This window comes from Elephas maximus, chromosome 14, assembly GCF_024166365.1.
Source record: "Elephas maximus indicus isolate mEleMax1 chromosome 14, mEleMax1 primary haplotype, whole genome shotgun sequence".
Taxonomy (NCBI): domain Eukaryota; kingdom Metazoa; phylum Chordata; class Mammalia; order Proboscidea; family Elephantidae; genus Elephas; species Elephas maximus.
This window is the reverse complement of record NC_064832.1, coordinates 28290464-28316421: the sequence shown is the minus strand read 5'-3', so window position 1 is coordinate 28316421 and position 25958 is coordinate 28290464. Positions and strand designations below refer to the sequence as shown.

Here is a 25958-nt window from a genome sequence, read left to right as displayed (position 1 = left end):
GCTAATACGTCAACAAAGGAGATAAAATGGAATCATAAAATATACTTAATCCAGGGGATTCTGGGAAGATGGCAGCATAAGTGCATCTAAGAACCTGACCCTTGCCTCACAACCAACAAGAAAAGCAACTAGAAGTCTGTAGTCAGCCCTGTTAGAATTCTGAAATGGTGAGCAAAGACCTACATCAGGGAGCTTCATACTGAATCAAAAGAAGAGCAAATATCAGGCAGTAGGAAAAGCATTTCTTCCACCATTCCTCTCCTCCGCCCTCCCGCCCGCCCCCCCCCCCCCCCCCCCCAGTGCAGCAGACAGACAGCTGCACCTGATCTGTAGCCTCACCACATCCCCAGCCAGCTCATGGGTTGCATGTGCACTAGGAAGGGCCCTGACCTCTGGCTCCAAAATAAATACAACAGATCTCTCTGGCAGACTGTTCATGGTGTTCCTGCCCCTCCTTATCCTAGTACTGCAGATGGATGGCTGCAGTGGAACCACAGATACACCCACATCCCAGCCAATACACAGCCCTCCTGTGCACTGGGAATGGCTCCAATCTCTGGCTCTGAAAAATACAGGGCAGATCTTGCTAGCAGACTGTTCAGAGCATATATTCTGACCAGTCCTGAGGCACTCTGAAAGTCTGAAACCATGATCTGGCCAAAACAGAGCAAGTGAGGGAACGGTAACTAAGGATTGAAGACTGCCCTCTCTGAGGACATATTCATTAGTGTTTGTTTTTTATTTGTCTGGGGTCTGCTGAAGGACAGAAACCTGGCTCTGGTCTAAACCAGAGATATCTTTGGGAGAGAGAGGGAGTAATAAGCCAAGTGTGAAGGCAGTGCCTGCCTTCAGTATTTCTTGCAGGAATCAGCACTGTCAAAAGCACTGTATATTTGAGGGAACTGAGAGAGCTAACACTTTGTAAAATTCAAATGTTCTGATTCAACAACAAAAAATCACAGGACACATAGAGAAATGGGAAATGATGGCTGATTGAAGTGAACAATACAAAGGGAGCAAAATCATATTTTGGAAGCACAATAATGAACAGATTGGAAGAATATAAAACAACAATAGTAAATAAACTCAAAGAACTAAAGAAAAACACAGAGAAAGAACTAAAGAAAATCAGTTGTGACTTGTATCCCCCAAAAATGTGTATCAATTTGGCTAGGCCATAATTCCCAATATTGTGTGGTTGTCTACCATCTCGTGATCTGATGTGGTTATCCTATGTGTTATAAATCCTGACTTCTATGATGTTAATGGGGCAGGATTAGAGGCAGTTATGTTAATGAGGCAGGACTCTTTCTACAGGATTAGGTTGTATTTTGAGCCAATCCCTTTTGAGATATAAAAAAGATACCACATACCATCAAGAAATAAGCATCAGGAATGGAGCACATCCTTTGGACTCGGGATCCCTGTGCTGAAAAGCTCCTAGGTCACTGGAAGATAGATGACAGGGACCTTCCCTGGCACTGAAAGAGAAAGGCTTCCCCTGAAGCCAGCACCCTGATTTCGGACTTCTAGCCTCCTAAACTGTGGGAGAATAAACTTGTGTTTGCCAAAACCATTCACTTGTGGTATTCCTGTTATAGCAGCACTAGATAATTAAGTTCCAGAAGGAGATGAGAGAGAAAAGGACAGAAAGAATATCTGAAGAAATACTGGCAGAACATGTTCCAATTTGATGAAGGACATGGATCTACAAATCCAAGAAGCTCAACAAACTCCAAGTAGCAAAACTGTCTAGCAAAACTGTCCTTCAGGAATAAAGGTCAAATTAAGACATTCCTAGATAAACCCTGGTGGCGTAGTGGTTAAGTGCTACAGCTGCTAACCAAAGGGTTGGCAGTTTGAGCCCGCCAAGCACTCCTTGGAAACTCCATGGGGCAGTTCTACTCTGTCCTATAGGGTTGCTTTGAGTCGGAGTCGACTCCACGGCACTGGGGGTTGGGTTAGATAAACAAAAGCTGGAGGAGTTCATAACCATCAACCTGGTTCTATAAAAATGCTAAAGGGAGTCCTTTAAATAGGAAAGAAAGGACACTAGAAAATAACTTGAACCCGAACATAGAACATAGAAAAAAAATTTCCATTAAATGCAATTGCAGGAGCAAGTATAAGGGCAGTTTCCTTCATGCTTTATACTGACAAATGCATAAAAAATAAGTATACATTTATGTTACAGAGTACATGATGTATAAAGATACAATAGGTGATACCATGAACATAAATAGAGGGGGAGGAAAAGAATGGGTATTAATTAGGTATCACCAGTTAAGTTGGTATCAATATAAGCCAGGTTGTTATAAGATGGTAAATACAATTCTCATGGTAACCACAAAGAAAATATCTAAAAAATACACACAGAAGGAAAGGAGAAGGGAATCAAAGTGGTTCACTGCAAAAAAAAAAAAAATCAAGAAAACACAAGTTGGGAATATTGGAGGAATTGAAGGAAAAAGAAAGTATATGACACACACAAATAACAAAATTGCAGAAGTAACGTCCTTCCTTATTGGTAATTACCATGAATTTAAATGGAGTAAATGCTCCAATCAAAAGGCAGAGAGCAGCAGAATGGATTAAAAAAAAAAAAAAGATCCAGCTAAATGCTGTCTATGAGAGATATATCTTAGCCCCAAGGACACAAATAGATTGAAAGTGAAAGGATTGGAAAAAATATTCCATGCAAAAAAGAATTGGGGTGGTGATTTCAGTATCAGACAAAATAAACTTTAAGTCAAAATCTGCTATAAGAGACAAAGAAGGACATTATATAATGATGAAAGGCTTGGTTCATCACAAAGACATAACAATTATTAAGTATATACACACCTTAACACTTTCAGTAATTGAGAGAACATCTAGAAAGAAAATCAATCAGGAAATAGAGGACCTGAATGACACTATAAACCAACTAAACCTAACAGACATGTGGAGAATACTCCAGCCGACAACAGCACAATATACCTACACTCCAGCACACACATAATCTATCCTGCATTATACGGGATAGACCGTATGTCAAATCACAAATCATACAAAGCAGCTTCTCCAACCACAATGGAATGAAACTAAAAAATAATACCAGAAAGAAAACTGTAAAATACACAAATATGTGGAAATTAAACAACACACTATTACACAACTAATGGGCAAAGGAGAGAATCAAGAGAGGAATCAGAAAATAAATCATACTGAGTAAAAATGAAAAAATAACTTATGGGATGCAATGCTTCATGGCAGATTCACAGTGGTTAACACCTACATTGAAAAAGAAGATCTAAAATCCATAACCTAACTTTAAGACTTGAGGAACTAAAAAAGAAGCGCAAACCAAACCCAAAGCTACTAGAAGGAAGGAAATAAGAAAGATCAAAGCAAATGTAAATGAAACGAAGAACAGAAAAACAAGAGAGAGAAATAATGAAACCTAAAGTTGGTTTCTGGAAAAGATCAATAAAATCAACAAACCTCTTATTAGACCAGCAAAGACCCCAAAAAACAAGTGAAACGAGTATATTTCTGACAAGCTGGGAGCCCTGAGCATCAAAGGCAAGCTTAGACAACAAAATTGGGTTGGTGGGTTGTTGTAAAGAGGGCTCGCTGGAAGCATCTGTCTATTCTGCCATCTTGGCACCACCTCTGTTTACTAATATTTTAAGTTGAGGATTTTTACATGTATATTCATACGGGATATAGTTTTCTTATGGTGGCTTTGGCTTTGGTATCAGGGTAGTGCTAGCCTCATACAATGAGTTAGGAAGTGTTTCCTCTTGTTCCCTAACAGGGGTCCAAAGAGAACTGGTACCTCCCAGTCCTGACAACCAAAAACTTTGGGTCCTCATGGTCCCTCTGCAGAACCCACCCACCAGCATGCTCTAGGGAACAGAGACACGTTTTCCTCAGAGACACTTAGGGTCGGTTCTCAGCCCTCTGCCTTGTTCAAGCATGACCCCCTGCTGCAATCAGATACCAGTATATATGCCAATCACCCCTGCCCCTCTAGGACTGTAGGACAAAGCCTGTACCACACACCTGATGATCAGCTACCTGGAGACCTGAGCTAAATTCATACAAGAAAACTGAATGGACTCCTAGACTGATATACCTGATAATAGCTCTAGCCAGCTGGGGACAGGACACCAGAGCTCCAAAGGCGAAAATAATCAAGCTAGCTCACTCAAGCAACCCGTAGGGGTATACCCAAACAAAACAAAGCAAGCAGCTACAACACAGTAACCAAGTATAAACTAATACGTTTACTATAGATGGCTTGGAGACAACAGTCAATATCAAGTCACATAAAGAAACAGACCATGATTGCCTCAACAGGCTCTGAAAACAAAGAACCCAGGGATCCTCTAGATGAAAGTGCATTCCTGGAATTACCAGATGCAGAATACAAAAGTTTAATAATACAGAACCCTTCAAGACATCAGGAAGGAAATGAGGCAATACTTAGAACAAACCAAGGAACACACAGATAAAGCAATTGAAGAAATTAGAAAGATTATTCAGGAATATAATATAATGAAAAGTTTAATAAGCTGGAAAAATCCATAGACAGACAGCAATCAGAAATTCAGAAGATTAACAATAAAATTACAGAATTAGACAACTCAGTAGAAAGTCAGAGGAGCAGAATTAAGCAAGTAGAAGCTAGAATTTCTGAACTCAAAGATAAATCACTTGGCACTAATATATTTGAAGAAAAATCAGATAAAAGAATTTAAGAAAATGAAGAAACCTGAAGAATCATGTGGGACTCTATCAAGAGAAATAACCTACGAGTGATTGGAGTACCAGAACAGGGAGGGATAACAGAAAATACAAAGAAAATTGTTGAGGATTTGTTGGCAGAGAACTTCCCTGATATTGTGAAAGATGAGAAGATATCAATCCAAGATGCTCATCGAACTCCACATAAGGTAGATCTTAAAAGAAAGTCACCAAGACATATTACAATCAAGCTTGCCAAAACCAAAGATAAGGAGACAATTATAAGAGCAGCGAGGGATAAAAGAAAAGTCACCTACAAGGGAGAGCCAATAAGAATAAGCTCGGACTACTCGGCAGAAACCATGCAGGCATGAAGGCAATGGGATGACATATTTAAAAAATTGAAGGAAAAAAATTGCCTGCCAAGAATCATATGTCCAGCAAAACTGTCTCTTAAATATGAAGGTGAAATTAAGACATTTCCAGATAAACACAAGTTGAGGGAATTCGTAAAAACCAAACCAAAACTACAAGTAATACTAAAGGGAGTTCTTTGGTTAGAAAATCAATAATATCAGGTATCAACCCAAGACTAGAACACTGGGCAGAGCAACCAGAAGTCAACCCAGGCAGGAAAATCCAAAAAAGCAAAGTAAGATTATTAAAAAAAAAAAAAAAAAAAGCCCAAAACAGGGTAACAGCGATGCTACTATATAAAAGAAGACAACATTAAAATAATAAAGAAGGACTAAGAAATGTAATCATACACCTTCCATATGGAGAGAAAGATACGGCGATACAAAGAAATAAAAGTTAGTTATAAATTTAGAAAAACAGGGGTGAATAATAAGGTAACCACAAAGGAAACAAACTATCCTACTCATCAAAACAAAATACAAGGGAAAAATACAGACTCAGCAGAAACAAAATCAACAACAACGAATATGAGGAAAGGACAATATATAAAGAAAATCTCAGCACATAAAATCAAGTGGGAAAAAGAAACTCTCAACAACACACAAAAAAAGATATCAAAATGACAGTACTAAATTCATACCTATCCATAATTACCCTGAATGTAAAGGGACTAAATGAGATTAAAGAGACAAAGAGTGGCAGAATGGATTAAAAAACAAGATCCATCTATATGCTGCCTACTTAGAGACAAAAACAAACTAAAACTGAAAGCATGGAAAAAAATATATCAAGCAAACAACAATCAAAAAAGAGGAGGAGTGGCAATATTAATCATACCTTGCTTGTGGATAGGAAGACTTAACATTGTGAAAATGTCTATTCTGCCAAAAGCGATCTATACATTTAATGCACTTCCGATCTAAATACCAATGACATTCTTTAATGAGATGGAGAAACAAATCACCAACTTCATATGGAAGGGAAAGAGGCCCCGGATAAATAAGGCATTACTGAAAAAGAAGAACAAAGTGGGAGGCCTTACTTTGCCTGATTTTAGAACCTAGTGGGATACCACCACAGTAGTCAAAACAGCCTGGTACTGGTACAACAACAGATACATAGACCAATGGAACAGAATTGAGAATCCAGATATAAATCCATCCACATATGAGCAGTTGGTATTTGACAAAGGCCCCAAAACAGTTAAATGGGGAAAAGACAGTCTTTTTAACAAATGGTGCTGGCATAACTGGATATCCATCTGCAAAAAATGAAACAAGACCCATACCTCACTCCATGCACAAAACCAACTCAAAATGGATCAAGGACCTAAGTATAAAATCTAGAACGATAAAGATCATGGAAAAAAAATAGGGACAATGTTAGTAGCCCTAATAGATGGTATAAACAGTATACAAAACATTATAAAGAATGCAGAAGCAAAACGAGATAACTGGGAGCTCCTAAAAATCAAACACCTATGCTCATCCAAAGACTTCACCAAAAGAGTAAAAAGACTACCTACAGACTGGGAAAAAGTTTTTAGCTTTGACATTTCTGATCAGCACCTGATCTCTAAAATTTACATGATACTGCAAAAACTCAACTTCAAAAAGACAAATAACCCAATTAAAAAATGGGCAAAAGATATGAATAGACACTTCACTAAAGAAGACATTCAGGTAGCTAATAGATATATGAGGAAATGTTCAGGATCATTAGGCATTAGAGAAATGCAGATCAAAACTACAATGAGATTTCATCTCACTCCAACAAGGCTGGCATTAATCCAAAAAACACTAATAAATGTTGCAGAGGCTGTGGAGAGATTGGAACACTTATATACTGCTGGTGGGAACGTCAAATGGTACAACCACTTTGGAAATCGATTTGGCGCTTCCTTAAAAAGCTAGAAATAGAACTACCACACAATCCAGCAATCCCACTCCTTGGAATATATCCTAGAGAAATAAGAGTCTTTACACGAACAGATATATGCACACCCATGGTTATTGCAGCACTGTTTACAATAGAAAAAAGATGGAAGCAACCAAGGTGCCCATCATTGGATGAATGGATAAATAAATTATGGTATATTCACACAGTGGAATACTACGCATCAATAAAGAACAGTGAGGAATCTATGAAACATTTCATAACATGGAGGAACCTGGAAGGCATTATGCTGAATGAAGTTAGTTGCAAAAGGACAAATATTGTATAAGACCACTATTACAAGAACTTGAGAAATATCTTAAACTGAGAAGAAAACATTCTTTTGTGATTACGAGAGGGGGAGGGAGGGAGGGTAGGAGAGGGGCATTCACTAATTAGATAGTAGATAAGAACTAATTTAGGTAAAGGCAAAGACAGCACACAATACAGGGGAGGTCAGCACAACTGGACTAAACCAAAAGCAAAGAAGTTTTCTGAATAAACTGAATGCCTTGAAGGCCAGCGTAGCAGGAGCAGGGATCTAGGGACCATGGTTTCAGGGACATCTAAGTCAACTGGCATAATAAAATCTATTAAGAAAACATTCTGCATCCCACTTTGAAGACTGGCATCTGGGGTCTTAAATGCTAGCAAGCAGCCACCTGAGATGCATCAATTGGTCTCAACCCACCTGGATCAAAGGAGAACGAAGAACACCAAGAATACAAGGCAGTTACGAGCCCAACAGACAGAAAGGGCCTCATAAACCGGAGACTACATCATCCTGAGACCAGAAAAGCTAGATGGTGCCTGACTACAGCCAATGACTGCCCTGACAGGAAACGCAACAGAGAACCCCTGAGGGAGCAGGAGAGCAGTGGGATGCAGACCCCATATTCTCATAAAAAGACCAGACTTAATGGTCTGACTGAGACGGGAAGGACCCCAGTAGTCATGGCCCCCAAACCTTCTGTTGGCCCAGGACAGTAACCATTCCCGAAGCCAACTCTTCAGACATGGATTGGACTGGACAATGGGATGGAGAGGGATGCGGGTGAGGAGTGAGCTTCTTGGATCAGGTGGACACTTGAGACTATGTTGGCATCTCCTGCCTGGAGGGGAGATGAGAGTGTGGAGGGGATTAGAAGCTGTCGTAATGGACACGAAAAGAGAGAGCGGAGGGAGGGAGCGGGTTGTCTCATTAGGGGGAGAGTAATTGGGAGTGTGTAGCAAGGTGCATATGGGTTTTTGTGTGAGAGACTGACTTGATTTGTAAACTTTCACTTAAAGCATAATAACAATTATTAAAAAAAATTAGTAAACAGAATCCAAAAGCATATTAAAAAGACTTATATACCACGATCAAGTGAGATTTATCCCATGAATGCAAGAGTGATTCAGCATTAGGAAATGAATCAATGTCACACACCACATGATTAGAACAAAGGATCCTCTCAGTTGACGCACAGAAGGTAGTTAACAGAATGCAATACCGTTTCACTTAAGCTAAAAATAGAAGGAAATTTCTCCAACCTGATAAAAGACATTTATGAAAAACCCATGGCTAACATCATACTCGGGAACCCTGGTGGTGCAGTGATTAAAGTGTTCAGCTGCTAACCAAAAGGTCGGTGGTTCAAATCCACCAGCCGTTCCACAGAAGAAAGATGTGGTAATCTGCTTCTGTAAAGACTTACAGCCTTGGAAACCCTATGGGCAATTCTACTCCGTCTATATAGATTCACTGTGTATTGGAATTGACTCCACATCAGTGGGTTTTAACATCATATTCGATGGAGAAAGACTGAGGGCTTTCCCCTTAAGGTCAGGAAAAAGACAAGGATGCCTGCTTTCAGCACTGCTATTTAATATTTTACTGTAAGTTTTAGCCAGAGCATTTAGGCCAGAAGTAAATTAGAAAGGAAAAAGTAAAACTATCCCTTTTCACAGATCACATGACTAAAGACTCCAGAAGAAAGCGACTAGAGCTAATGAGTTGAGTAAAGTGGCAGGATAAAAAATCAACACACAAAAATCAGCTGGGATTCTATACATCAAAAATGAGCATTCTGAAATGGAAATTAAGGTAACAGTTCCATTTACAGTAACATCTAAAAGAATACCTAGCAATAAATTTAACCAAGGAAGTGAAGGACTTGTACAACTGAAAACTATAAATTACTGAAGGAAATTAAAGAAGACCTACAGTCCCTGTTCACGGATTGAGAGACGTATGTTGTAATAAAGATGTCAATAGTACCTACAGGAATGTATACCGTATTTTTATGCAAATAATGTGCACCTTCTGCATTTGTTGACTGGCCGCATTTCCCCCCGACCAAGGTATTTTAGTAAGCGCTGTCTGCTCATTTTGGTATTACAGCAACACTTGGAAGTGGACTGGCGTGGAGGTGCTTGTGAGGCTGCCTCATGCAGGGGGTTGGGGGGAAGGTGTGAGCAGCAAACAAATGTAAAAGGCATGTATTATTTGCGTTAAAATACGGTAGATTCAATGTGATTCCCATTAAAATTCCAACAGCCTTCTTAGCAGAAATGAAAAAGCCAATCCTCAAATTTATATGGAATGGCAAGGGGCCCCAAATGGCAGAAGCAGTCTTGAAAAACAAGAACAAAGTAGGAAGACTCACACTATGTGATCTCAGAATACACTGTAAGATAAAACCAGTCGCTGTCCAGTCAATTCTGACTTATGGTGACTTCGTGTACTATAAAGCTACAGTAATGAAAACAGTCTGGTATTAGTATAATGATATACATATAGACGAATGGAATAGAACTGATAGTCCAGAAATAAACCCGTACGTCTATGCTCAGTTGATTTTCGACAGAGGTGCTAAGAATATCCAGTGGGGAAAGAATAGTCTCTTTAATAAATGGTACTGGGACAACTGGATTTCCACAAAGAAATCAACCTGGACCCATCCCTCACACCATATATAAAGATTAACTTAAAATGGATCGAGGACCTAAAGGTAAGAAATAAAACTCTTAGAAGAAAACATAGGGGTAATGCTTCATTACCTATTTTTAACAATGGATTCTTAGATATTACACCAAAAGCACAAGAAACAGAAGACAGGATCGATAAATGGGACTTCATCAAATTAAAAACTTCTGGTCATCAAAGGATTGTATCAACAAAATGAAACAGCCTACAGATTGGGAGAAAATTTTTGGCAACCAGATATCCGATAAGGGGTTTACACTCAGAACATATAAGGAATTTCTACACCCTAACCACAAAAAAGACAAACAGCCCAATTAGGAAATATACAAAGGACTTGAATACACATTTCACCAGAGAAGAAACACAAGTGGCCGACAAGCACATGAAAAGATGCTCAAGGTCATTTGTCGTTAGGAGATGAAATCAAAACCACAATGAGGTATCAGTTCACGCTCACTAAGATGGCTATGGTTTAAAAAAAAAAAGAAAGAAAGAAAACAGGTGTTGGCAAGGGTGTAGTGAAATCAGAACACGCAACCACTGCTGGTGTGACTGTGAACTGGTAGAGCTGCTGTGGAAAACAGTTTGGCCATTGCTCAAAAAGTTAAACACAGAATTACCATGTGATCCAGCCATTCCACTCTTAGGTATATACCTGTTATGGATTGAATTATACCCCCCCAAAATAAGTGTTATAAATCCCAATCTCTATGTCTGTGGTCACAATCCCATTTGGGAATGGGTTGTCTTTGTTATGTTAATGAGGCAGAATTAGTGTAAGGTGTATCTTGAGCCAATCTCTTTTCAAAAGAGATTAAACAAGGGAGCAGAGCAGAGATGGTCTAAGAGAGATGCCAAGCCACATGGAGATCTCCAAGGAATCAGGAAGCAGTAGCTGAAGAGATAAGGACTTTCCTCCTGAGCCGATAGAGAAAGACTTCTCTTAGGTCCAGCTCTGAATTTGGACTTCTAGCCTCCTAAACTGTGCGAAAATAAATTTGTTTGTTAAAACCATCCACTTGGGTTACTTCTGTTATAGCAGCATTCGGTAAAACTAAGACAATACCCAAAAGAATTGAAAGCAGCAGCACAAGTGGATACTTGTACACCAAAGTTAATTGTATCACTGTTCATAATAGCTAAAAGGTGGTAACAATCTAAATGACCATCAACAGATGATTGGATAAACAAAATGTGCTATATACATACAAAGGCATATTACTCATAAAGAGAAGCAAAGTTATGATAAATACTACAACATGGATGAACTCTGAAAACATGCTAAGTAAAATACGTCAGCCAGAGAAGGGCAAATACTGTGTGATCCCACTTATATGAAATATCTACAATAGGTACACATGTAGAGACCAGAGTTTTTTTTTTTTTCTACCAGGGGTGGGAGAAAGGGGGGTAAGAAGGAGGCATTGCTTAGGGTGCATTCAGCTTCTGTTGACGGTGATGACAAGTTTGGAAACAGCAGTGCTATCTGCACAACATGATAAATATAATTAATGTCACTCTACTGAAAAAAAAAATTATTTTTTTTTACTGTACGTGTAGAAAGCATTGAAATGGCAAAGAAAACTACTGGCCCTAAGGGCTTCACTGGTGAATTCTTTCAAACATTTAAGGAAAAAATGATACCAACTATACAGACTCTTCTGGAAAAATGAATAGGAGTGGATACTTCCCAACTCATTGTTGAGGCCAGCATTGTCCTGATAATCAAAAAAAAAAAAGACATTACAAGAAAACTACAAATAGTATCTCTCATGAGATAGATGAAAATATAGATGTAAAAATTCTTTAAAAGTTTTAACAAATCAAATCAATGTATAAAAAGGATAATATGATCAGGTGGGGTTTTTATCCCAAGAATACGGGATTGTTTTAACTTTCAAAAATCAATGTAATTCACCACATTAAAGTAAAAAAGGAAAAACATATAATCATCTGAATAGATACAGAAAAATAATCTGAAAAAATCCAATTCTGATAGAAGGGTACTTCATCAATGTGATAAAGAGCACCTATGAAAAATCTACAGATATTTAAAGGTCAAAGACTGCGTGCTTTTCCCAGAAGGTCATGAACAACACAAGAGTGTCTGCTCTCATGACTTTTATTCAGCATTGCAAGTTCTGACCAGTAAAATCAGGCAAGAAAAAGAACCAATAAAAGCCATTTAGATTGGAAAAAAGGAAAGAAAACTGACAATAATTACCTATGTAGAAGATCTGATGGAATCTATAAAAAGCTAATAGAACTAGTTAGTTTAGCAAGATTGTAGCATACAAGATCAATATAAAACAATTTTATTTCTACATTTTAGCAATGAACGATTAGAAATAGATTTTAAAAAAAAAATCCGCAACGGCATGGTAAATATGAAAGCCATAGGAATAAATCTGACAAAAAGGTATGAACTGTGCACTGAAAGCTGCAAAGCACTGCTGAGAGGAATTAAAGACGACATAAATAAATGGAGAGATTGGTAAATGTAAAACTTAAAACTAGTAGAAGAAAACATAAGAGAAAAATTGTGTGACCTTGGGTTTGGCAAAGCTTTAGCTATGACAGCAAAAGCATAATCCACAGAGGGACAAATTGATGAACTGGACTTCATCAAAAGTTAAAACTTCTATCCTTTGCTGCTAAGAGAAAGAAAAGACAAGCCACAGACTAAGAGAAAATGTTTGCAAAGCATATATATGATAAAAGAATTGTATCCACAATATAAAGAAATCTCAAAACTTAATAGTGAGAAAAAAATCCAATAAAAAATGGGCAAAAGATATGAACAGTTACTTTCTCAAGAAGATGCACAGATGGCAAATAAGCACATGAAAAGATGCTCAACCTCATTAACCTCGTTAGTCTTTAGGGAAATTCAAAGTAAAACCATAAGGAGATACTTCTACATACCTATTACTTGTTGCCGTCGAGGCAGTTCCGACTCATAGCGACCCTAAAAGACACAGTAGAACGGCTCCATAGGGTTTCCAAGGGGCGCTGGCGGATTTGAACTGCCGACCTCTTGGGTAGCAGCAATGGCTCTTAACTACTCTGCCACCAGGGCTCCACACACCTATTAGAATGGCTAAAACGAAAAATTTTCGTTGAGTATGTTAAAGAATTGGAACTCTGATACACTCCTAGTGACAATGTAGAATGATAGAACTACTTTGGAAAATGGCAGTTTCTTATAGAGTTAAATATACGTCTACTGTATTATCTAGTCATTCCATTCCTAGGCATTTCTTCAGTAAAGGTGTATCTTCCTGCAAAAATCTGTACACAAATGTTCACAGAAGCCTTATTTTTAGCAGTTCCAAACTGGAAACAATTCAAATGTCTGTCCACAGGCGAATGGATAAATTCTGATGTATTCATACAAGGGAAAATGTACACTGGCATTGACTCAGTGGCAACAAGTTCTTTTTTTTTGAAATATACTACTCAGCAATAAAAAGGATTAAACTTAATATATATAACAACATGGATGACTCAAAGTAATTATGCTGAGTAGTGTAGAAAGACAAAATATAGGGTACAAACTGTCTGATTCCACATATATAAAATTCTAGAAACTTCATAGTGACAGCAGATCAGTGGTTGCCGGGGGGGAGAGAGGTGTGGGAAGGGAGGGATTACAAAAGAAGCAGGAGAAAATTCTTAAGGATGATGGATTTGTTCTCTATCTTGATTTTGGTGATGGTTTGACAGATGTGTACATGTTAGAACTTAAAAGCTGTACATTGAAAAATATATATTATTAAAAGTTATAAATTATACACGTTAAATATATGCAGTTTACTGAATGTAAATTACACCTTAATAAAACTGTCTTTTAAAATGTACCCAGAAAGGAAAGTCAGCACAACTGGACTAAACCAAATGCAAAGACATTTCCTGAATAAACTGCATGCTTCGAAGGCCAGCGTAGCAGGGGCAGGGGTTTGAGGACCATGATTTCAGGGGACATCCAAGTCAACTGACATAATAAAATCTATTAAGAAAATATTCCACATCCCACTTTGAAGAGTGGCATCTGGGGTGTTAAACACTAGCAAGCAGCCATCTAAGATGCATCAATTGGTCTCAACCCACCTGGATCAAAGGACAATGAAGAACACCTAGGATGCAAGGCGATTACGAGCCCAAGAGACAGAAAGGGCCACATGAACTAGAGACTACATCATCCTGAGACGAGAAGAACTAGATGGTGCCCGGCTACAGCCAATGACTGCCCTGACAGGAAACACAACAGAGAACCCCTGAGGGAGCAGGAGAGCAGTGGGATGCAGACCCCATATTCTCATAAAAAGACCAGACTTAATGGTCTGACTGAGACTGGAAGGACCCTGGTGGTCATGGTCCCCAGACCTTCTGCTGGCCCAGGACAGGTACCATTCCCGAAGCCAACTCTTCAGACAGGGATTGGACTGGACAATGGGTTGGAGAGGGGTGCTGGTGAGGAGTGAGCTTCTTGGATCAGGCAGACACTTTAGACTATGTTGGCATCTCCTGCCTGGAGGGTAGATGAGAGGGTAGAGGGGGTTAGAAGCTGGAGAAATGGACACGAAAAGAGTGGAGGGAGAGAGCGGGCTGTCTCATTAGGGGGAGAGTAATTGGGAGTATGTAGCAAGGTGTATATAAGCTTTTATGTGAGAGACTGACTTGATTTGTAAACTTTCACTGAAAGCACACACACACACACACACAAAAACGTACCCAGAAAGAAGAATAAAGGAAAATAATTTACATTGGAACATAATGGGGAACCAGTGGGGCACAGTTCTACTCTGACACACATGAGGTTGCTATGAGTCAGAATTGACTCAATGGCAACTGGTTAACATTTATTGGGTACATGATATGGGCCAGGTGCTGGGTAGGTGTTAAATAAGAATTGTAGTATACACAAATATATCAGTTTCTATGTGCCTGGCACTGTTATATACTCTTTACAGATATTACTTGATGCTTACAACTTGTTGAGGTAAAAACTACTTTTAGCCCCATTTTACAGTCACGCAGCTTCGAAAGGAGGCAACGGAGATTCAAACCTGAGTAGGCTGGTGTTGTAATGAATTTTTAGATAACCATTAAGCTACGTATTTTTATTTCCATTTTACAAAATGAGGAAACTGTAGCTCAGAAAGGTAGTAACCTTTTCAAGGTCAAAACTGGTAAATAGTATAGTCAAGATTCAAACTTAAACTTGTTTTATCCTAAAATATATACTTTTCTACACCAGACTGCCTCCCTTTAAAAACCAGGGGTGACACAGTATATATTACTACAGGTAACTGTTAACTTAGACTGTGTTACCTACTTCTCCCACACTCCTTTTACCAATCAACATGTTGCCTGGTATGACTGCTGAATGTAGATTAGAATATACTTGGCACTAAGAAGGAAGCATGAGCTTAACATACTTGGTTTATTTGCCACAATTCCATTTTCAGTATTCAGATCTTCTTGGCTGAAGCCAAGAGAGTAAGCAAGAACACATGAAGAATAAAATCCAATCTCTTCTAAAACAATTATCCCGTTACTAGGTAGAGTTCGGAAACCCTGGTGGCATAGTGGTTAAGTGCTATGGCTGCTAACCAAAGAGTCAGCAGTTCAAATCCACCAGGCGCTCCTTGGAAACTCTATGGGGCAGTTCTACTCTGCCCTGTAGAGTCACTATGAGTTGGAATCGACTCGACAGCACTGGGTTTGGTTTTTTTTTTTTTTTGAGGTAGAGTTTAATAGACAAAACTTGGTGACTTTTTTGGAGCATAGGGTTGTTGTTAGCTGCCATCAATTGGCTCCCAATTTGTGATAACCCCACACAGAACAGAATTGGACTGTTATGATCCATAGGAATTTCATTAGCTGGTTTTTGGAAGTGTATCACCAGGCCTTTCTTCCTCATCTGTCTTAGTCTGGAAACTGCCGAGACCTGTTCATTATCACAGCAACATGCAATCCTCCACTGACAGGTGAGTGGTGGCACAGGGTGCTAACTAAGAACAACAGCATTGGAATCAGGCCTGGATTCAAATCCCGGCTCTGCCCACTCACCAGCCATATGACCTTGGAGAAGTGACTTAATTTGAGCCCCAGTTTTGCCTATTTGTGAAATGGATTAGTAATACTTCATAGGGTTGTTGTGAACATTAAAAGGGATAGTATATATTAAGCACTTAACATAGTGTCCAACATACTGTATGTATTAAAAAAAATATTCTACTGCTAGTTACTATGAAGATATTTCTTCTTAACTATAGGAACCCAAAGCCATATTGGATTGGATAATGATGAAATGCTAAAAGCATTTTATGATATAATACCTTGTTTACAGAAAATGTGTCACGTAGTATTAAGCGTAATCCTTTCCTATTTAAAGAAACACATAGAATAACACATTTTAACATCAAATGGTCTTTAAAATCGGTTTTCTGTTTACATAGGTCTATAGCCAAGATTTGCTTTAGGAGGTGGAAATTCATGTTGACCCTGACAGTTTTATGTTGAAGCCAATTCTATATTTAAAAAGCTAAATAATCGGGATGACTTGTATTAATGTGTCTTTTATATTCTATGATTTTGAAACCATAGCCTTCACAGAAAAGCTACACATATGCATTCTTTGTTTTATCTTAGGGCACAGAACGTGTGTAAGCTGGCAAGGAGCGCATTCAAATAAAAAGTCAGAACATGGAGTGAGATAATCCAAAAAAGCTGTCTTTCAACTTAATTCATTCAATTTGTTATCCTCACCTACTCTTGTCAGCCAAATGGAAGAGATAAATGTATAAAAAGGACAGCTTTGTCTGCCCTGAAGGAAAGAGACTTTCAAAGCTAGATCATCTGCTTTGAAATTGCTCTGAAATTGACGTTCCCTTATTAGCCCATAGAGTTTTGGTTATTCCTATATGATAATGACTTTCACATATACATATACATCTCCAGGCCAGATAGTTTATCCTTTCTTGAGTCATCTTAAATCTGACATCAGGCTCATTTTTTTTTTTTCTTCAAGCATTTTCTTCCAACTTTCTTGGCTATTGTTGGTGACATCACAGTATTTTAGACCTTCAAGCTTACACATTCTCCCTCTCCTTTATTTTCTTGTCTTCCGTGGATAAGCTATTGCTGAACTTGTTTCTTCTTATAGTTACTCCTTTATAATGTCCTTTAGCTATGTCCCTTTTCATCTTTAAAACTGGCTATTTAACCCAAGCTCTTAAATGTCAAGCTTTTACTACACGTAGGCTCTTGATTTTCTCCCTAATGTCCCATCCTGCCCACATCCCTCCCTACCAACCTATGTTGTTGTGTGCTGTTGAGTCAATTTTGACTCAGTGATTCTCCAGGACAGAGGAGAACTGCCCCATAGGGTTTTCCAGGCTGTAATCTTTACAGAAGCAGATCACCAGGTCTTTTCTCCCATGGAGCAGCTGGTGGATTCAAACCTCTAATCTTTCAGTTAGCAGCCAAACACAGAACCACTGGGCCACCAGGGCGCCTTCCACCAACCTATGCATAATGTGGAAACCCTGGTGGCATAGTGGTTAAGAGCTATGGCTGCTAACCAAAAGGGTGGCAGTTCAAATCTACCAGGTGCTCCTTGGAAACTCTATGGGGCAGTTCTACTCTGTCCTATAGGGCTGCTGTGAGTCGGAATCCACTTGATGGCAATGGGTTTACACATAACGTAAAATACTTTTTACCGATGGTAGTACTCTGTAGAGACCTGTTGCAGGTTGAGTAAAGAAAACCTGATTGGCTAGATATGGGGAACTTAATTGTTTCAATGGTTCTTCCAGGAGGGAAAGCAGAAGTGCAGAACCTTCAGGAATTGAATCACAAATAACCAATGGGAGACTGTTGCTAGGAAGAGACTGATGATAATACATAATAACAATTGGGAAGATAAAAGGAGACAGAAAATTCAATCTTTTGCTGGCCATCCTTTCCCTTTCTGTTCTCCACATACTTCACTTGGGAATCTTTCTATGTGCACTAATTTATTTGGTTTGTGGTATACTGTTAATTATAATGTTACCTAGAAGGCCAGGAGAGCTGACCAACAAAGAAGAGAAAGCAGTATATTCTGACCACAGTGATACAAACATCTGTTTAGAAACACTCTAGCACTTAAGGTCTTTTAGTATAAGCCCATTATCAGCTCTTTTTCTTTTATTTCATGTCTCTCTACCTTCTTACTTCAGTTCTGTGTTCCTACTAATTACTGTGCTCAAAGATGACCTGCCTGATCTGCCTACTCCTGTGTCTCTAGTGCTTTGAACAGTGCCTGGCACACAGTAAGTATTTGATGGATGAATGCTTATTTTTTTCTTTCTGGCAATCCCAATCCATCGCTCCTTTACAGTTCTATCTAAGATTTGCCTGTACCAGTAAGCTTCTATCCGTTATCAATATACTCTTAAACCAGTTCATTTTTCTACATCCCCTTAACCCATTGCCATCGAGTTGGTCCTTACTCATAGCAATCCTATAGGACAGAGTAGAACTGCCCCATAGAGTTTCCAAGGAGCTCCTGGTGGATTTGAACTGGTAGCCTTTCGGTTAGCAGCTGTAGCTCTTAACCACTATGCCACCAGGGTTTCCTATATCCCCTGAGCAATTATTTGTAGTTCGTAATGCATTAATATACTCTTATTTATGTTATTTTTCACATAACACATTTTTTCTACATATGTTGTATTTTCCAAGCAAATACATTTGTTGTTGCCATTGAGTCAACTCTTACTTGTGGCAACCCCAGTGTGCAGAGTAGAACTGCTTCATAGAGTTTTCAAGGCTGTGGCCTTTTGGAAGTAGATTGCCAGGCATGTCTTCTGAGGTGCCTCTGGGTAGGTTTGAAGTGCAGCCTTTTCAGTTAATAGTTGAGCACTTAACCACTTGTGGAAACCCTAGTGGTGTAGTGGTTAAGTGCTATGGCTGCTAACCAAAAGGTTGGCAGTTCAAATCCACCAGCTGCTCCTTGGAAACTCTGTGGGGTGTTCTACTCTATCCTGTAGGGTCGCTGTGAGTCAGAATCAACTCGATGGCAACGGGTTTGGTTTTTTGGGTTTTAACCACTTTTGCCACCCAGAGACTGACTCTGTCTGTCTGTCTGTCTCTACATATATATACGCTGGTGTCCCTGGATAGCACAAATGCCTAAGCACTCAACTACTAGCTGGAAGGTTGATGGTTCGAACCCATTCAGAGGCACCTTGGCAGACAGGCCTGGTAATCTGCTTCTGAAAAGTCACAGCCTTGAAAACCATGTGGAGCACAGTTCTACTCTGCATGCACAAGGCTGCCGTGAGTCAGGATCTACTTGGCAGCAAGCAACAATACAAAACGTACTATATGCCACTCAGCGGTGTCTCACGTGCTACAGAAAAGTCAATACTCGATAGGAAGGTAGGCCTTGTATTTTAAGCCATATTCCCTGAGTTAGTGGTCTGCCTTGGAAAGGGAGTTTAGGTACATAGGTTCTATTTTTTGCTATTTCATTCACAGATTATGTGATTTGAGAAAATTGTTCATTCAGTGCTCAGTTTAACAACAAATTGAAAAAAGGGAACAGTTTGGTAAAGAAAAAAAAATTTTAAGTTCTAGGAGCATTTATATGTTGGTAACATTTCTCTAGAAATATTTAAGAGTTCTGATCTGTCAATCTGAATCTTTTCTTGGCATTCCCGTAGAAATGTCCATGTAGCAGAGAAACGGAAAGTGTTATATCGAATATATAATTACTAGTGAATTATAAGAAGACCGCTAATTTCTTTTTCACAGAGAAGAATCAGATACTATCCTACATTTTCCCAGTACTTATGCTAAATACTCCTTTGTTGTCTTAGGAGGGAATTACATTCAAGGAAGTGCTGAGGTATCAAAATAAGACTGTATAAAGTGTAACAGTGTATCCTATAATGGATTTTCAAATAATTGAATGAAGTGTCATTTATTCTCTGGCCTCTTTCTCCATCCATACTGTCTTCTTCTGACAAGAGTTAAGTTGGGCAACCATAAAAGCAGTTTCTAATGATGCCAATTGGAAATCCTGGTGGCATAGTGGTTAAGTGCTATGGTTGCTAACCAAAAGGTCAGCAGTTCAAATCCTCCAGGTGCTCCTTGGAAACCCTATGGGGCAGTTCTACTCTGTCCTATAGGGTGGCTATGAGTAGGAATCGACTCGACGGCAGTGGGTTTTTTTTTTTTTTTTAAATGATGACAAATCAGCAGCAGTTTCTAGGTCCTTTCCATTCCCTCCATGAAAGTGTGCAACATTTAGGTTATTCCACAGATCTCCCCCATGTCCCAAAGTGTTAAGCTGTTGAAGCAAACTGATCAGGAAATACTACTATTTGCCTGTGTGCAATCATTCTAAGTATACATAAAATTAGATATTAACTTCAAAATACAGGGGAAAGTAAATAGTAAACCAGTGAATTGAGTTTCAGTTTTATTTATATTTGTATAGAACACTTCCTGTTAATGATTTTAGAAGTGCAACCATGCGGTGCTTTTTTTAAAAACCAAATAATTGAGAAGTTTGAGGATTACAATGACAACTTACCCAAAGAAAACACACACACTGGACTTAAATGGCTGTCTTCATTTGTGTGACTGCTGTCTTCATTGTGTAAAAAGTTGAATATTTTTCAAACGTTTACTAATAGTGTAGTTAAAAGGGAACTTGATATCCTTGTGACCCTAAAACATGAGTCTTGGTTTTGAATTTGACTAGTGAGTTTTCGCAAACCAAGCCAGAACTCCTCTAATACATAACGACAAATGCTTGCAAAAGTGTTTTTTCTTCATTTTGACATTTCAGTTGCCAGCTGACTATTGTTATGCATGAATTAACAATTCTGCTTTAAGGAGTAAAGTAGGAGCCCTGGTGGCACAGGGGTTAAAGTACTTGGCTGCTAACTGAAAGGTCAGCGGTTCAAACCCACCAGCTGCTCTGTGGCAGTCAGCTTCTGTAAAGATTTACAGGCTTGCTGTGAGTCAGAATCTATTCGGTGGCAATGGTTTTGGGTTTTTTTTTGGTTTTTAAGGAGCAAAAGGGTAGAGATGAATGCAATTCTTAAATAAAAGCTCCTTTCTTTCACTATTAACTTGTTCTATTTTGAGGCATAATTTTGTGAGTTAATTTTTCTTTTGGTAACTACTTCAGAATGTGTGTGTACTTGTGTAGATAGAGAGCGAGCTGCTGTGAGTGAGCTCTCTAGCACTCACGAGCTAATAGCTAGGCGTCAAACTCCACGTCCTCACTTCTTGGGCACACACACCAAAAACTTCACTTCCCAGCCTTCCTTGCTGTTAAGTGTGGGCATGTGACTAAGTTATAACCAATGGAATGAAAATGAAAGTGACTTGTACTACTTTGAGTCCTTTTTGTCCTTAAAAAAAAAAACCTTCCAACAGACCGAAATATAGAATAACCCCCTACCCCCCCCTTCCCGGGGAGACCTTGCAAATAAGATACTGAAAGACATTGGAAACTACTTATTAAACTAACTTGTTTAAAAGAAACAAATTTGAGCTATTGTATATTTTTGGGAGCCCTGGTGGCACAGTGGTTAAGAGCTGGGCTGCTAACCAAAAGGTGGGCAGTTCGAATCTACCAGCCACTCCTTAGAAACCCTATGGGTCAGTTCTACTCTGTCCTATAGGGTCGCTATGAGTTGGAATGACTTAACGGCAATGGGCTTGGTTTTATATATTTTTGGGTTGATCTGTTATGGCAGTTCACCTACTCTAATTCAATATAAACCCAGCGCCGTCGAGTCAATTCCAACTCATAGCAACCCCACAGTCAAACCTTATATAATGCAGTGTCCCAATGATGCAAACTCCAGGGGGCACCATTTACCTGGTAACCTACGTCAACAGCCTCTCCTGAAGCACAATTAGGAGGCTATATGTACATATGTAGATGTTTCCCCAAGGAACTGTACAACCCTGTGGCTTGCCAAACTAACTCCAGCTTTTCTCTTAACTTGGCTTTTACTGCATATAGGCTTTGATTGGTGAGGGCACTTGCCTTTTGTTGTAGCAGAGAAAAGTGGAAAGGAATGGATTATTCTCCCTAGTATAAAAGGAAAATGTTTACTTAGGATCCAAATCAAATCTCTTTCTTGGGTTTGTTCAACTGTGTTGGCTACATACGCTTCCCATAACGTATTACCCTCTGGATGCTTTAGGCCAAAACAGAGTGTTTGGGGACCCCCCCCCCACTTCTCTGCCCCATCCCCACAAAGAACTTACTGCTCTGAGTAGTAAAAATGTTCTATTAATGGGCTTTACTTTCCTCATCTGTAATATGCAAGTTGGATTATATGACCTCAGAGATCCCTTTATTCACTAGAATGTTACCGGCTATGACTATAATGTCTACAGCTATCAGAACGTGAGTATGCTTTCAAATTCCAAATTGGTATTATAAACTCTCTCCAGTTCATAATCAAATGGGCACAACAGAGGTCCTACTCTTCTCCCAAGCAAAAGCTATTAAATGGAAAAATTTTAAAACTCATTTAGTTTATTTTTGGAGAGTAATTTTAAAGCAGTATGTCACCTCTCTGATTTCTGTACTTTATTCAAGGGGTGGAGAAGTATCAAAGCTAATGCAGAATGATATATTAATCTAAATAACATAGCATGCTACAAAAAAAAAAAACCCAGATAGCAGATTGTGTAGCTTTTCACCGAATCTACCAGTTAAAACCGTAAATTTTACTTTTTGTAATTGTATATTTAGACTCTAAAATTTCAGCATAACAGCAGTTCATACCATAGCAAGTTCAGGATCATAGTAAAATCACCAAAGTCGTAGTTAACTTTATATATATCTCTCTCTCAATACATACAAAAATCATATATATATACACACTTATTTACTTATATAAGTCCCTCTCCTATATACACATGTATGTGTGTGTGTATAAAAAAAAAAAAAAAATTTTTTTGTATATTTAGTGCTAAATCACATTTTTTGGTATAGCTAATTGAAATGATGGTCTGCTTGTCTGTCTGCTGGTTGGGTTTTAAACTCATGGATTTCAACTTTTGCTAAAGCTTAAATGTACATTATCCAGAATTTATGCAGGCATGGAATTGGCTTTAATTCACATTCTTTTGCTGCAGGGGAGCTCTAGAAATATGGACCTCACTCAGGGATGATACTGTTTTAGAAAGGAGAAAGGACAGCTCCAGAGTGGAGTTTTTATGTTGAGAGAAAGCCACGTAGAGGCTGCAGTAAATGAGAAGAGAAATCTGTATGACTTTGTTTGGCTCCTACAAAAGGAACAAGACAGAAGAATATGGATTCCCAAACATCTTTCTAATTGCATAAATTAGAAAGAAAACAGTCTAAACGTATACAATGAGGGGATGGATAAATTTTGGTATATCCATATGCTGGAATACATGCAGATGTTAAAAACATGTTTTCAGAAATACTCACTTGCATGAGAAAATGATCATTATAAACTAATGAGGGAAGAAAGTATATAAAATGATATCTATAGTATTTAGTGACTATATAGTTTACAAACATGGGGAGGAAACATACAGGAGTATTCCTAGCATTGGTTTTTCTCTGGCTAGTGCGATTACAGGTGACTTAACACTTCTCTGTGGTTTTCAACATTTCTCTAATACATTTTGTTTATAATTTTTAAACATTTTGAAAGAAAACAGGGCCCACATATATAAATGGAGCTGTGTAAAACACGTATACACACCTAATTATTTCTGTATATGAAAACCTGACCAAAAATACTCAGTTGGGCTGTTTTCAGAATGGCAATGTAACTAAAGTCTTTGTCTGACTGCCATTTTATATTAAGATCTTTATGGCAGTGAGAAGGTTGGAGAGAGAAGTGTGTGTCAGAATTTCTGAAAGGGCATGTAGAGTGTGAAAAAGCATAGAAGCTTTCCTGAATTTTCACAACTTTAATTTTAATAAAGCCTGTAATTTTACTAGTTTTTGAAGCTACCAAATGGTCAGTCAGCACTTAATACTTGTTTGGAGAATAAACAAATGAAGATACAGTTGAATATGTATTCAAAAGATATTTGTGCATGCTTATATATATTTTTTGAAAACCCTTTCTTGATTTTTTATAACAGTGGTCTAATATAATATTGGAGCCCTGGTGGTGCAGTGGTTAGGAGCTCAGGCTGCTAACCAAAAGGTCAACAGTACATATCCACCAGCCACTCCTTGGAAACCTTATGGGGCAGTTTTACTCTGTCCTCTGGAGTTGCTATGTGTCAGAATTGACTTGATGGCAGTGGGTAATGGGTAATACAATATTTGTCCTTTTGTCATTGACTTATTTCATTTAGCATATAATGTCCTCCAGGTTCATCTCTGTTGTGAGATGTTTCTTGGATTTGTCGTTATTCCTTAACATTGTGTAGCATTCCGTTGTGTTTATCCATTCATCCATTGATGGGCACTCAGGCTGTTTCCATCTCTTTGGTCTTGTAAATAATGCTGCAGTGAACATGGGTGTGCATATTTGTATTTGTGTCTTATTTCTCTGGGATTTATACCTAGAATTGGGATTGTTGGATCATATGGTATTTCTATTTCTAGCTTATTGAGGAAGTACTATATTGTTAGCCATAGTGGTTGCACCATTTTATATTCCCACTTGCAGCGTATGACAGTTCCAGGCTCCCCATAGCCTCTTCAATATTTGTTTTCTTTTTTTAATCAGTGTCATTATTAGCCATATGAGATGTTATCTCACCGTAGTTTTGATTTGCATCTCTCTAATGGAGCCCTGGTGGCGTAGTGGTTAAAGTGTTCAACTGCTAACCAAAAGGTCGGCAGCTTGAGTCCACCAGCCACTCCTTGGAAACCCTACAGGGCAGTTCTACTCTGTCCTATAGGGTCGCTATGAGTCAGAACCGACTCGAAGACAATGGGTTTGGTTTTTTTAATGGCTAATTATCGCGAGCATCTCTTCATGTATTTGTTGCTTCCCTGGATGTCTTCTTTGGTGAAGTGTCTGCTCATGCCCTTTGCCCAATTTTTAATTGGGTTGTTTCTTTTTGTTGTTGAATTGTTGGAGTTTTCTATAAATTTTAGAGGTTAGGTCCTTGTCAGATATGTTGTAGCTAAAATTTTTTCCCAATCTGTGGGTTCTCTTTTTAATCTTGGAAAAGTCTTTTGATGAGCCTAAGTATTTGATTTTGAGAAGTCTCAATCATCCAGTTTATCTTCTGCCGTTTAAGTATTTGATTTTGAGAAGTCTCAATCATCCAGTTTATCTTCTGCTGTTTGTGCTTTTTTAGTTGTTCCATAGTCTATTTATGCCATAAATTAGGGCTCCTAGGTTTGCCCCTATTTTTTTCTTCTATGACCTCTATGGTTGTAGGTTTTAAATTTAGGTCTTTGATTCATCTTTAGTTTTTGTGTGTGGTGTGAGGTATGATCCTGTTTCATTTTCTGCAAATGGATATCCAGTTTGCCAGCACCATTTGTTAGACTCTCTCTTCCCCATTTAATGGATTTCAACCCTTTGCTGAAGAGTACCTATCCATAGGTGGATGGATTTATTTTTGGATTCTCAATTCTGTTTTGGTCTATGTGTCCACTGTTGTACCAGTACCAGGCTGTTTTGACTACCATGACTATATAGTAGATTCTGAGATTGGGGAGTGTGAGGCCTCCTACTTTGTTCTTCGTCAGTAATGCTTTAATTAGCTGGGGCCTCTTTTCTTTCCATATAAAGCTGGTGATTAGTTTTCCCATCTTGTTAAAGAATGTTGTTGGAATTTGGATCAGGATTGCATTATATCTGTAGATTGCTTGGTGTAGTACTGTCATTTTCGCAATGTTAAGTCTTCCTATTCATGAGCATGGTATGTT

The 25958-nt window shown here is 38.6% G+C and overlaps 2 long non-coding RNA genes across 12 annotated transcripts in view; one reads left to right on the top strand and one right to left on the bottom strand.

Moving 5' to 3' along the window:
- Positions 1-25958, bottom strand: part of LOC126058351 (uncharacterized) — a 103376-nt gene that overhangs the window by 59382 nt on the left and 18036 nt on the right. The window contains exon 3 of one of the 11 annotated variants that reach the window (XR_007513196.1): positions 12977-13151. The exons of the other annotated variants lie outside the window; for them this stretch is intronic. This is a non-coding gene — a long non-coding RNA (uncharacterized LOC126058351). The remainder of the gene's footprint in view (positions 1-12976; positions 13152-25958) is intronic. 11 annotated transcript variants of the gene reach the window in all.
- Positions 1-25958, top strand: part of LOC126058354 (uncharacterized) — a 66998-nt gene that overhangs the window by 25264 nt on the left and 15776 nt on the right. The gene's annotated exons all lie outside the window — the stretch shown is intronic.